Here is a 13,323-nt window from a genome sequence, read left to right as displayed (position 1 = left end):
TCTCTGCCTTATGTGCAGTATCACTGTCTTCACAGTCCAATTAAAGCATTGTGTGTCGCAGTGGCATCTTCATTTATACCAACTGGAGCCATGTGTTTTCATATTCACATGCACCATCCTTCTGTTTATTCATGAGTTTATATTTTCATGCCGAGAAGTGAAAAAAAAAAAGTTTTCTCAAGAGAGGTGGGAAGAGTTGGAGGAAAGAAAAAAAAAAAAAGGAAATTTAATGCAAGTTTACAGAACTCGCACACTGAGGACTGACAGATTCTCCCCATCACCCCCTCCAGGCTGCGACCATCCAAATTTAGAGGACAGTGTTGTATTATTAGTAAAGGGCTCTCCTCATCAACACAGCTGTGTGTGGGTTGTGCACTGCCGATCCTCGGAGATGCAGCGGAGCGAACGCCTCTCCATCACCTTTTATCTGCGCTTCACATACAGCTGGAGGCAGAACAAAACAGGCGCAAAACTTCTGCCCAGTGATATCATTATTTTGCAAACTTGAGAAAAGCACCAGTGAATCAGTGTGGCATTTGACTCGCCATATAGTGCTGTTTTTTTTTTTTGTTTGTACAGCAGATGACAAATTCTACAGCACGATCTAATCCACCCACCGCTCAAGTCATCCATACAGCGCTGTGGAGTGTGATGGTGTTTACCCCACAGTCACGATGCAAATCTGACACTGAGACATACAGATCATGTTTGTTTTTGGTTTTTAAATTGCTTCTTTCTTCTTTACCATTGTTCACCTCTTCTTCCTCTCCTTGTGTCATCTTTTTTAAAGTCTCTCTCTCTCTCTCTCTCTCTCTCTCTCTCTCTGGTCGCCTGATCCTTCTTGGAATTGAATTATTTAGCTATTGCTCATTTCTCATACACCAGTTTAAATGTATTTGTGTTTCTGTTATGAGATGCTGCTGCTTTCCCTGTTTTTATGATTTAAATGATACTTTGAAAGATGAAAACTTTTAAATTCTCTCTTTAGCATTTTATTTGCAAGCCTTCTTCAAAGCTTTCCATCTTATTCAAAGCTCTCTCTGCTGGCCCTGCATTGCAGTGGTGAAAGTTGAGAATAAGCATTTGTTTTCCGTGACTGTGGTCTTGCTCTGAAAGTCAAACTTTCACATGAATTAGACTGGCAACAAAAAAAAAAAATCGACACTCATCCACGTAACTAATGACTGCTGAATTTTCAGTCTGGGCTCTGACATACAAATGTTGAAGTGGGGGACAAAAGTTACAGGAAGTCTGAAGGTTGTTTCATTGTGGAGCTGCATTTCCTTCTCCTCACTTCACCACCATCCTGAACCTTAATATATCTGAACCAAAACACGACGAAAACCATTTCATGCCTTTTTTTTAGGTCCCTCTGTGCTTGCTTCTTTGTGAATCTCTGCATCTTTCCAGGATATCTGTAGGCCTAGAAAAGTTTTAAAGAGTATTCTTGGCATTTAAAGACATAAATCATTCTTATATCTGTATGAGCTTTAAATAGAAACTGGCTGGGAAATGCTGAGAAATAGGTGATGTACGTGTCACTAAATACATGTAGTAAATAGTGATGTCCGTGCTATAAAAAGCCTTTAACTTTGTGAGCCCTGCAAAAATCCTGCTGTCAGTCTTCAACGTTGCAAAGCACCAGGTGTGTTTGTGCGTGTGTGTTAATGATACAGGGGAAAGGTAGAGGACCAGAGGCCCTATGACCTTTGCCACGGCCCAGATACCAGATGCTGGTGTCACGTGGTTGCGGCCAGCTGGAGGGATCAATGGCCTACACAGCAGCTGGTCAGACGGGGAGGCTTAACACCGTCTAGCAATTAACCTGCAAATGGAGCAGAGATCAGAGATGGCTCTTGCAGGGGGATGTTTGATTCATCTCTTGAGGAAAACCAATGAGTCCTCACGGTTAAATGAAAAGATGCTTTGTTTACCACATGTAAGCATTTTCGGGCCGCAGGACAATATCGGCCTTCCAGCTTTCCAGTTGTTGTTTATTTCTTTCATGTACCACTGAGTTAAAGGTTTATTTATCTTTAGACACAAACATGCCCTGGTCGGGGTTGACGAAAGGTCATGGTGGGCTAAAGTTCGAGTTGGGCGTCTTGTTGGAATTCTCTCCTTGTCCCAGTTTATATGCAACGGGGGAATTCGAATAGTTGATGGAAACATGTCCACCTCCTCAACATAGGTGGCAATATGCGTTGTTTCGGTGGGTTAATACGGACCCCTTTCCAGTTGACTTTTCTGTCACCTATTTAATAACTTTCTCAACTTCAGTTCCCGACCGGACGTGGTGGTCCAGGCTTCCTTTATTTTTTTTATAAAACACATCTTCGTGTTGTACTGTGTGTTGTTTATTGTGAAATGCACTGAATCAGCGCTTACGCCAGGCCAGACGCTTTCTTTTTTCTTGGCTGGGTTCGGGCCGGCTGCTATGCTGCTGTACACTTTGTGCCATCACTACTGGTGCATGGAGCATGTATTGCACACATTCTCCAGTTTCAGTCAGATTAAGGCATATACATGCAGAAGAAACTAATTTTCCAATCACATGTTCTGGGTGTTTTAGTTGGATGTCGAAAAATCCAGTCTTAGTCGCACTAACACGTTTACACGCACTTTAGCTGTCCAGTTATACAGATCAAGGCCATAATTTGTGTTTTTTTCAACTGTCACGTACACTGTCATCACTGTTAAGAGACCACCTTACAATGTTGATAGAAAAAAGGCAAAACAAACATCTGTCTTCTGTGTTCAATTCTGATTCAACCATTTTAAGGCCACACTATACTACATTTTAGTTTTTGCACGCTTAAAACTGAAAGACTTTTGGAAACACTGCTGGATCCATTTTAGTTTGAAAACTTTGCGGTTGCATTGTAGTCTGCATGGGCAAAAGCCATAACTGTTTGGGAACGTTGCCATGGACACCCATGGTCAGTCCCTTGTTGGGTCTTGTGGTGAACGCTACCTGGATAGTGAATCATCAAGCATGCCTGTCCTGACCTTGCTGTCTTTGTTTGCAGCTGTTGTGAAGTTACATTCAGCATCTTAACCCCAAAACTTATTTTGCTGCTTCTTGTTGATACTATTTTGTGCAGTTAATACAGAGTAGTCAATCTGCTTCCTGTTTACACTACACACATGTGTATAGGTGAATGTGATGTTATCAGGTGTGTTTGTATGGACAGAAACTGTTTCTAATACACACCTGGCCTCAAATGTGTCATTTTTGGCACTTTCTGAAACAAGTTTTTTTGTTTGTTTGTTTATTTCTTCTCATGAGGTCTTATTAGAAGCATCAACCCAAACCAAAAAAGATGTATTTTGGTTGATCTGGTGTGGCTCATGATAACGACTTGTTGTCTAACTTCAGATGAGCCCATGGAAGACGTTATTATAGCGACAGTACATGGGGAATAGTAACAATCTGGGCTAATGACTGTATTTCTTGTCACTCATAGCTGGGGCACCAGCAGTGGCAAAAAATATCACACCATGTGAGTAGGAAGCCAGATATCTAACTAGCTGTGTCATTTGTGTATGTGTATGTGTGTGTGGGGGTATGTGAAAAAAGGTCAAAAAGAGACACTGAGATAAATATGATATTTCTGTTCACACCAGCATGGCACAATGTGTTATATAAGCCTGCCGATGAGGTGTGGTGTGGCAGGTCTGTAGCTTATTTATGTGTGTGTGCATGTGTGTGTGTGTGCGGCCTATTCTGAGTTGTTAAAAAGACAGATCAATCAGCGCCGTTTTCAATAGCGAGCCCACTGCAGGTCTTGGTGTTGAGGATGTGGGTGTCACAGTCGAACGCTCCCTCTCACCCACTAATGCGTGTATGAACTTGACTCATTCTCATATATAGCGCCACTCTCCTCTTTCTTATCTGCATTGGAGCCAAATCACTGAGAAACGCTCACTGCTAAAGATGAGTTTGTTTGTTCAGCTCGGTGTTAATCATCAGATTCTGCACACATCTCCATCCTCCTCCTCTTCCTCCTCCTCTCCTTCTTCTCACAAAGCTGTGCGTGTGTGTGTTGTTCATCATATCAATGATCATATTTAAGTCTAATTTGGGAGGAATAAACTCTCCCGAGTCATGTGACAGAGACCTGTGCTGCCGTATCTTTGCTCTGCAGTGCATTTTTTCAGGCTGATTGTGCAGGAGAGCCGGTGTGTGGATTGATAATTCAGTATGAGTTTGACAGCTGCGTTGCCAGACAGACAGGGACTTGGTACACACAATCCTCAAGTATTGCTTTTTATTTTCTGCAGCCATGCAGCTGTCAGCCTTTCCCTCTGAATTATCAATCAATTCAGTGCTGATAAAAAATTTATCTTGTTATTTAAGATTGCCCCTCACCCAACCACCCATCCACCCTTCCACCAACCCACCTATTTCCCTCCTCATTGTGGAGCCAGTGTGTAAACCACTATAAGAGAGAAGGAGCAAGGAGAGAGAGAGAAAAAAAGGTTGAGAGAAAATAAGAGGGGGGAGAAAAGAGAGAAAGGGGGTGACATTCACTAGTGGGAAGAAAAAATACATAGAAGAATTGATGGGAGGGAGGCTGGCTGTCTCAGATGGAAAGCAGGAGAGAAGGTCAAGGGGATGAGGGTCCACTGCTCCACAAATTACCGCTCAGCTAGTCATCGGCTTTTCCCGATAATTTGCAGCCCAAGGGGAGAAGGAGATCGTTAGTGATTGTAGTGGATAGATATGAGAGGGGAAATATATTGCTATGGACTTTTCTCAGGGCAGTGGTAGTGGTAGATCCATAAAAAGGGAGCTTACTGGAGAGAGGGCCAGGGTCAGAGCCGTCAGCTGACCGTGGGAGGAGTGTGAGCCTTTGGGATGGTCGGCCTCGTCTCACACACACACACACACTCACACACACTCGCAGACATTCAAAACATGTCTGTGCCTTACATACATTACATCCAGTGTACATTGTAGCAGTATTAATGATGAAGCAAAGATAAATAATCCCTGACATGTTTGAACAACAGTCTCAGCTTGGGTTGTGATATGTGTTACATATCTTTAGGCAAAAACACAAAGTTCGTGTTTGTGTTTTTACCCATTTTATGCATTTTTTGTCTCGCACCCATCTTATAATTTTGTGGATGTGCGTGCAGTTTCTATAGTCTTACATATCTTTACACTGATGTAATTAACACACAACATACGCAAACACACAAATGATGCAGCACCTCACTGCAGCTACACTTTTAACCACATACCAGATATTTCATATCATTAGGAAGGGTGTCAGTATCAAGGGTGCCTTCATATTTTTCAGAAGGATATGAATAATGCTAGTATGTGATGACATATTACGCAATTGAAACCTCAAAAACAAGGCATGGAATAATCTAAGTGACTAATATGTTGTGTTTCTTGGAGTCTATATTTGCATATTCAATAACAGAGTGCAGAGAGCTCTCTGTTGTCTTCAGTAGTCAGGGTATCCTTTATGTACCGTCTCCCACTGCTCGCATCCCTCACTTCCAAGAAAACAGTGATGCTTAATATTCCATGTGGATCTCAACAGGGGAGGCTTGAACCTCATCTTCTGTTATCCCTTTTTTCTCCGCCCCTCCCACTCCCTCTGTGTTTATGTGGCGTGATGATGAACATATGTGTTTGAAATTGGCTTAATGATTTGTTGTTCTGGGGCAAACTCAACAGTAGGCTTGAACATATGGGCGTTCAGAAGGCGTTAAAATGCAAATATATGGGGATAGATGAGTAAGAGAAAAAAATAAGATAAGCAGCTTTCTCGGTGTGCACTCATTAGTGTGGCTGGTCTTTAATCAACATCTGGATTTTTGACACACATCTATGCTGATTTGCTCCTGTGTAAGGACACGAGAAAAGTATGTTCCAACCTACGACTCACGTGTACTCGTGACCACATGTGAACATCGTGGCTGTGATCAGTCGTCACAAACATGTTGATTCTACAGTTTTACTCCCCTGGTCCAGAGGAGGAGTGAGGTTGGGATGTCCTGACCTGGGCAGAGGAGAGGCAGGTCATCTGGTTAGAGGACCGTAGCGCTGCAGGAAGACATGCAGCGAGCAGATTGTATTGTTCCTTGATGGGAAGATTTCCTTATTTTTACTATAAATGTTGGGGCATTCTGACTGAGTTGTGTGTTCACCTCAAGGTTTCCATGACTGACAAACAAGTGAAACAAATGTTTATAGGGCAGACACAGTCTCTTCTGTGGATCCTTAGAGATTCTTGTATGAAGTTCTGTTTTTGCTGTTTTTTTCTTCTTCTTTTTAATCAGTTAAAATACGACCAGTCAGTAAAGCAGGTTGTTGACGCAGCAATTACAAAGGGCTGGAATGCCGGGTTCACATATTGAGAAAGAGGCAAAACCACACTGGGCAAGTCAACAGTCATTTATTTAAAGGGATAGTTCAACATTTTAGCAAATTGGCTCATTTCCATAATCCCTAAAGCTTTAGCAGTAGGTTTGTTACCAGTGTGCAAGATGTTTTTAGAATGGCGAAGCGGAGCTGTGAGCTGCTCAGAGCTATGCTATGGAGGCTGATGGGATTTCTTGGTTTCCCTCATCAAACTCATCAAATACACAATCCAACAACTCTAAAACGCTTTCGTGGACAAGTTGTGACCTGCACATTCACCACGCTATGAGATAATAACAGAACGTTATGAGACAGCGTTGTTTCAAGGCAAATTCATGCAAAATCACTGATGCGTGTTCCCGTCGGGGGCAGTTTTGCCTGATGAGTTTGATGAGGGAATCCAATAAATCCCATTAGCCTCCGTAGCATAGCTCTGGGCAGCTCGCGGCTCTGCTCCGCCGTTCTAAAAATAGCCTGCACTGACAATTAAAGGTAACAAACCTACTGCTATGACAGGGATTATGGCAATGGGCCAATTTGCCAAAATGTTGAACTATCCCTTTAAAGATTTGCTTCACCTGTCACAGGTGTCAGTAGAAGGGCACATTCAAGATCAGTATGTTTTGCAACAGTTCAACACGGTATATTGTCAGCTTATTAGATGTCTGTGATCTTGAATGTTTTATACATCTGTGAATTTTCTTTAAAGAGGAACATCAAGTCTTTTTCCTCTTCTTCTCTAAATATCATAGTAACACCAACAACTTTTCCAACAAACCACATATTGAGTGCAATCACTGCTTTTAATGCTCCAAACTACAACAGCTTGTATGTGTTTCCCTGGAGCTGAAACTCTGTGGTCCTTCCACAGCTGCGACAAAACAGCCAACACTCTTTGGTGCGTTTGTATCATTGAATTTCCCAGCGGCGCTAGTTATAAGGAAAAAAAAGATAAAAAAGTGGAACATTAGTTTTTATCTTTTTTCCCACAGACAACGTAATGACAGTTGCCAGGGTAGCTAATAGGAGAATAGCGAAAGTAGTGGTGAAAACGGAGAGACGTATCGCTCCGTCGTCACCCGAGCCGTAAGGAGAACAGACAGCAGCTAGCTTTGTAACATTCACTGACGTCTCCTGTTCTGTCTCGGATCTCCACGGACTGAGCCAGGCAGGTGCAGCCTCAGATCCCACACTCATTAAATTTGTCTTTCAGATGAAAGGGTCGGTTCACCTAAAAGACATAAAAGTGCATGTTCTCTCTCACTGCTGGAGAGACGTAGATGTGGTTCTGTTTGAGCAGGTTTTTGAGATATCTGCCTCCTTTTCAACATAAGAGCAGTAATTCACTCTCCAAAAATCTGCTGCTGCAGTTATTTTAGAATATATTAACTGATCCTTTTAGCCTCATCAATGAACTCAGAATAGTGTCATTACCCAGTGGTAGCTCTTAATGGATAATGATGCACCCACTAGCGGTGGTGTGTTTGTTCTCCGTGGACATTCATGTGTCCTTGCCTTTTGTCTTTGCTTGTCAGGAGGTTTGTACCAATCACTGAGATCTGTGAGGGGCATTAGTGTAGGTCAAGTTTTCACAGGCGCTCAGAGACGGGGTCCTGAGAGTGGAGCGTCCATCTGCTCGATTCTATTGAACACGCTGACAAGTGATTCATTTCTGTGCTTTCTAGACGTCTGTTGTTCATAATAGACAGATGCCTGCAGTCCTTTTGTAAAGAGATGGATGTCAGCTGATATCTAGGTCGACTGTGGTGTCTGTCTACAGTAGAAGTGGGTCAAAGCAGCGCCCGTGTGTGTGTGTGTTTACGTTTGTATGACAGATTGTTAGTCCCTGAGTGGATACAGATGAATGACATGACTGCCTGTTTGCCAGGCTGATGTGTATTCATGTCACCGACGCCTCCGTTGAAGGCAGATTACCTGGGGTTTGTTTGGGGAACAAGTGTGTGAGTGAGAGTGTATGTGTGGGTGTGTAAGTGTGTACTTAATTTTGTGGTGTTGCGCTGGTGCGGCTCGCTTCATTACCACCACCACCACCCTCCAGCAGCAGACAGACTCAGCAGCAGGAACGCACAAACTCTCTGTACTCCATGAATACACACCGTCGCCCAGCCACAATAACACACACACACGCAGACATCCGTGCGCACTCAGCACACACAGAAATAACACCCCGAGACAAGCCAGCAGTTGAGCTGACTGTAGCACATCGGCACACATTGCCGGCCCCTCACGGGTGTGCTCTCGTACGCTGGAACCGCGGGGCCTGACTCAGCCAGCCACCGGCCCCCGGCCCCCGACGCTCTCTCCTCACCGCACCTGGATGCGACTCACAAGACCGTATCGTCTTAATTTATTTCTCCCGGAGAAATGTAATTATTTTTGCATCATCGTGTTAGTCTCCCCTGGAAAACTCATTCTGCTGTCTCACAGATATCTGCAGACCCACAGAGATTGCAGATTTTTAATAGCTGGAACGCTGCAGCAGACACTTGCTGGAGCAGAATTAATGCGCTGCTCTGCGGTGTGTATATGTGTGTGTGTGTGTGCGTGTGTGTGTGTGTTTCCTTATCGGTGTGTGGGGTGATGTTTGTTTGTTTGTTGTGATGGTGGTGGTGGTAGTGTTACGGCATGCTTTGGCATAGACTTGTACTCTTCTCCTCACTGGCAGGCGGACATGCTCCTGGAGCAGATGGTGCAGACTGAGAACATGAACACTGCCATGCCCTTGGATGGGACAGGAAACCTCTCCTTCCCTCACTTCCCCCCCTCCCACCCCCACCATTGCCTTTTTTCTTCCTCCTATCCTCCTGTTTATCTATCTTTTCTTTTTTGAATAAAACATGGGCGACAGGGGAAATGCAGGACTTCTTTGCATGACTTAGTGCAGCTTTCCTTTTTTGGCAGGACAAACTGCTTTCAGTGGAACGAAATGCAGCATTTTCATATGCACAAGTGCGGTCACTTCAAAGCCATAAATATGCTAATGACCAACATTTTCAACTTCGTTTTCTTGTGTGCGCCCTCCACTTTGTTTGGAGTTTGTTTGTTTCAGTGTCCTGCTGCTAAGCCGCTGACCTTTGACCACTGACCACTGGGAGAGGCTGAAAGCATGGCTTAGCCTTCATTAAGCCTGTCTTCCCTGTCCAAGCCGATTATTGCTGCGAGTAGTTAACCCAGGACCGGTCATGTGACCCAACCAACAGCCAACTTTCTCCAAGTCCTCCTCTCCAGATGTCACAGCTGCAGTTTGCGCTTTGCTGTGTGACACAATTGCGATGCATTAATGGGCTTTGGCTGGCCGGCTTGTCTCATTGTGTGTGTCTGGTCTCGGTCTTTTAATCTTGTCTGTCCACCATGTCTGGTGCAGCCATCGAGCCACCTACTCAGCTGTCTGCTCCTCTCCCTGTCTGTTTACCTGCAAATCCGTTTTTTTATCTATCCATCAACGGGAAGTCTGTGAACCTACTGACAGAGGAGGTCTTCAACAGTAAATCCAGCCGACAGGGGATGTGGTGTGGCATCCAGTCCATCACAGGTTACAACTAGACAGCACACGCTACACACCAGACAACAACAGTCCCAACCCACAACGTATTTACTCAGTGGTGTGATGTACATCAGTGCATATAATTACAATAACACCTTATAGTCATATATAATTACAATAACACCTTATATAGTAATATATAATCAAAATAATAATCTAATAGTCAGCACGTTGTGTGTATCCATGTACTTCACTGTCAACATTTGTGGCAGTCACCAGCTGAGGAGTGTTAATATTGAAGATGAATAACTCAGGCCACTGCGGGCCAACAAGTGTGATTACAGTCACAGACTCTTGTGGGACCCTCCACACTACAACAACACACAAAAAACAGCTGTGTGTTTATACTAGATTTGCATTGATCAGCTCACACACACATTTTCAACCTTTTTTTATTCTTACACATTGCCACTGCATGTCTCAAATCCACCGCCATCAGGCCAGTCTCCGAAGACTTAGGTAATATAATTTAAAAGCAGAAAATTTCTCCGAGACAGTCTTACCAATGCAGTATATATATATATTTTATTGTGATCACACTTTGAGTAGAATACAAGTGTAGAAGCAAATGCTGATGACAGATGGAAATCTGCAGAAAACCCTCCAATCCTCCCCTTTATAGGCTGATGTTCCTAAGCAGCATAAACACCTTCATCTCTTGAGGCTCTTGAAATTCAAACCAAACTCATCCAGATGCACAGACGCACACACAATATGATACATAGTACTTACAACATACACGTCATTATATATCATGATGTATATGGATGTACTTTTGTCACTATTGTAACCTGTGCTTCAACCACTCATTTTTAGCAATTTCAAAATGCTTTTATGACTCACCCCTATCAAACACACTGTCAACACTTCACAGCTGATCTACAATAACACCGGTTTACCTGCAGGGCAAGAACGGTAGATTGAGGACCGTCCACATCTGTGACCCTGAATACAACTCTCTATTGAATGACACAACATGTACAGCAGGATGCTCTGTGTTGACTTTGCATTATATTGAAAAAGCTATAGTCTACTAACTCTACTCCACTTGGTTGACTAACTCCTCCACCCTCAGCTTGAGCACCGGTGTCCCTCAGGGCTGTGTGTTGGGCCTCCTTCTTCATGCACTCTTGACGCAGAACCTGAAGGTGGCACAACCTGGTGTCAAGCTAAAACACACAATCCTGTCCATCTCAACACAGAGGCTTATGGAGAGTCCCCAGCGTCATGTTCGCGAGGCGCAACAACGCCTTTATTTTTTGACGAGGCTAAGGAGAGCCAACCTCCCATGAAAGCGGTTTGTTGGCTTTTACAGATGCATTACAGTAGAGTAGAGCGTCCTGACAAATTGCAAACAGCCCGGTACAGCAGCTGCACTGACGCTGACAAAATAGCCCTGCAGCTTGTTGTGGAAACAGCTCAAGACATTGTTACCATTGTGTTTCCATCAGTACAAACACTCTGAGGACTGAGAGCTGAGAACACCATGAAAAAAAAACACTACACGCACACTGGGCGTCATCTGTAGAAGCTCCTCCCTCAGATCTATCCACACACACACATAGGCAAACTGAACTCAGACATCTCCTCTGTGACGACTGATGTCCTGCCATCATCGGAGCATGTCTGAATCTATAAACATGTCACTCAATGCCAGTGATTATGTGTAATATTTTTACACCAACCAACCACTTGTCAACACCCCAATACACATCAGTTCACCTGTAACATGCAGCAATACTTCATTCTTACTGCTAATTGCATTTGCACCCTTCTTAACTGTTTTTTTTTTTTTTTTTTTTTACTGTTAATTGTTTCTTTACATTGGTTGGTTTTGTAATTATTTTACCGAGACTGTTTAGATTTTTTTTTTTTTTAGATTTTTCTTTGACGTTTATAACAGATATTTCTTGAATCTTGATCTCACCACACTGCCATTGTGAGTGGTTTCCTGTTGTTCCCATGTACTATGTCTGACTGTCTGGTCCACTCTCTACATCCTGTCAGCCACATGTCTCCATCTGCACAATTTGTTTTGTCTCCTTGCCTGTCATTCTTAACAGGAGGTGATTGACTCGGCTCTCTGCGGGGACGGCATTCACGCACCACTTTTGGGTGACAGAATGACACATTTCCGTCCGTTTCTCAGCGCGATATTTTTATCACACTGCTCTGTTCCACTGTGCAATCCCATTTCTCATTGTGCTAAGGTGATTGCAGCCATCAGTCATGAGTATCCACCGAGTTATCATTATCTTATAGCCCTCAGTGCATCTATATCTTTTGAGACCACAGATGCATTTAACAGTACAAGAATCAAGTGCTCAATGGGAATACCTGGAATTTCCTGGGGTCGATCTCTGCTGTGCTCAGTCTGTGGTTGTCTGTGCCAGTGCTTTGTAGCCTACAGTACATGCGAGGCTGAGACACAAATAGTGTCAGTGGACAATGGAGGGACCATCAAATGGAGAGATTATTACTCTAGACGCTCCCGACAGACTGTCTGTGTGAGTGAATTCAAGGTCCAACCTGGGGTCAGATGCATGAAACACACACCCACACACTGAACACAATCTTTTTGCCATTGCTCTAATATATCATACATTTATTATTAATTTAATACATTGTAAAACTGGGCATATGTGCATAAAAATGATTTTTACTAGTTAGCCATTTATCACCTGGTTGTATATTGATAATAAGTCAATAGAGTTGTCAATGGCAAAGAAATGCTGCAGGTTCATCGACTGTGTCTAATCATGGTGTTGTCGAGCAAGCCATCATTACTCGCAGTCAGTGTTCACAGCTGTGACTATGATTCTCGTATCATTAATTGTGCATCAGTTACAGGCAGTCATCATTAGCCAGTGTCAATAAAGGCAATAAATGATTCTGTTCAGCTAAATGGACCAAAGATGCTTCAGGATCGATTTCCTTTGTCTTCTTTCTCTGCATCTTTAATAACATTTCATCACCTGAAAAACTGAGGATGACATCTACATGAACTGTAGTTTAAGTTTCACAATTTGAAATATATATAAAAGAAATGGCAGGTAAATCACTATATTATTTATATTATACTGTGGCTCAGAGAAGTTCAACTTTACAAAATGTTTCACAGTAAAGGAAGAAATTTAAATAGGAAGTGGAACAATGACTGAGCTTATGACTGTTCTGCACTCATACTGCTGTTACATTAACTAACAATCACCATTTTTCTGTTTAAGACATCTATAGCCATAGGGAAAAAAGGTGTAGTGAATAATTATGATTGGTTGATATTTTGTTGGTATCCTTGCACTTTGAACACATCACCCACAGCTTTGGGAACATGCATGCAGTGACCTGAAGTATATGAATTCCATTTCATGTG

Source organism: Trachurus japonicus, chromosome 8, assembly GCF_045865225.1.
Source record: "Trachurus japonicus isolate A0001 chromosome 8, Traja_1.0".
Taxonomy (NCBI): domain Eukaryota; kingdom Metazoa; phylum Chordata; class Actinopteri; order Carangiformes; family Carangidae; genus Trachurus; species Trachurus japonicus.
Note: the sequence above shows the minus strand (reverse complement) of the source record.